Source organism: Etheostoma spectabile, unplaced genomic scaffold (assembly GCF_008692095.1).
Source record: "Etheostoma spectabile isolate EspeVRDwgs_2016 unplaced genomic scaffold, UIUC_Espe_1.0 scaffold314, whole genome shotgun sequence".
NCBI classification, from domain to species: domain Eukaryota; kingdom Metazoa; phylum Chordata; class Actinopteri; order Perciformes; family Percidae; genus Etheostoma; species Etheostoma spectabile.
In genome coordinates this window covers 887,051-888,533 of record NW_022605583.1, presented here as the reverse complement: position 1 = coordinate 888,533, position 1,483 = coordinate 887,051, and the positions used below count along the sequence as shown (strand labels likewise).

The 1,483-nt window shown below is 36.8% G+C and overlaps 1 protein-coding gene across 1 annotated transcript in view; it reads right to left on the bottom strand.

Annotated features, from left to right (window-relative positions):
* Positions 1-1,483, bottom strand: part of rab11fip5a (RAB11 family interacting protein 5a (class I)) — a 33,080-nt gene that overhangs the window by 15,205 nt on the left and 16,392 nt on the right. The window lies entirely within an intron of this gene.

Below are 1,483 nucleotides of genomic sequence, written 5' to 3'. Positions count from 1 at the left end.
AAAAGAGCAGGTCTAGACCGTACTCTGGGATGATTTTAAAACAGAAACCCAACAGTTCCTGTCTGTCAAAGATGTCGGTTCCAGCTTCTCAAATATGACAGATTTGCTGCTTTTCTCGGTTTAATATCATGATAAATGTTATGTCTCTAAGATATGAACTGTTGGTCAGATCATAGTATTTTAAGCCACCACCGTGGGCTCTGTGGTGGACATTTGTCATTTTTCTCACTTTTCTAACATTTTATAGCCCAAGTGATTAACGAAAGAATCAAAAACAGTGACAAATTGATCGCTACTGAAAACTGTTAGTTGCAGCTCATCTTTAGGTACTTGGTTTCTATAGAAGTGCTTGCCCTAGATAGAGCTGCAGAGTAGGAGGAGCTATTTGCCCTATGTGCTCTACATTAACATGAAACTCTTGTGCCTGATTCATTGTACAAAAGATTAACAACTGGTTTAGAAAATATCTGCTTCTTTAATAAAAGCCAAAAGGTATAAGCCTGTGTACATCAAAGAAAAGGAGAAAAACTAAAATCTTAAATCAATTCTGGGTGAATTTTGGATGAATGTTGTGTTCCCAAATGCGTGGACAAAGCATAATGAATTCACCACCACTCTCAAACTTCTCCATGGCAACAGCAGCTGAGGCTCCTTGGGTATTGTAGTTTTGATTTGATACTTTGCCAAATGGCAAATGATATAATTTCTCAATAAAAAAAGTTTTGAATAGAATAATTTAAAAGAAGTTGACCATATAATAAACCTCCAGGATCGTTAAACTATCCGGAGAGCCATGGGTTTCTAGAAGTAGTTCTGAGATATCATCAAAAAAAAATTATGATAACTCCATAATGACAAAATGGACTAACACATTACATTCTTCACTGTAATAATGGTTCAATATATTTTTTAAATATAGCAAAATAGTTAGAGTATGATCATATTATTAAATTATAGATGTAATTTTTTTACAACATAAGAACTAATAGTAAGATGTACTGACAAAACACTTCAATCAGTTATAGTTAGTTAGCATTGTGCAGTGTGTTGAAAGGTAATGACTGTGTTGTTAAGATGAATAGAGCTAATCTGTCCTCAGGGAAGAGTGTGTCTGTGTCCTACTAACACCATAAGGCTGTGTGTGGCCAGATATCCCACAATCCCTTGGGTGAGGCCTCTAGTTTTTGTCATCATGCCGAGAGAGCAAGAACAATGCAGTACAACAATCCTCATTTCTGATTTACCAAGGAGCGTCCTACATAGATATAGATACATACAGTAGATACAATATGACTGAAAAACAGATTTGCCCCCCCCCCCAACTGTAAACACATTTACTGGATGGGCACAGAGGACTAGTTCTTAGAAACGTTGTGTACCGGTGGGTGGAACAGCGCCAACAACTTCACCACATCATGACTCATGGGAAAGTCTCATCTGGTCTGTTTTGACCCGTTGATAAAAATAATGTGACTGAGAAGAA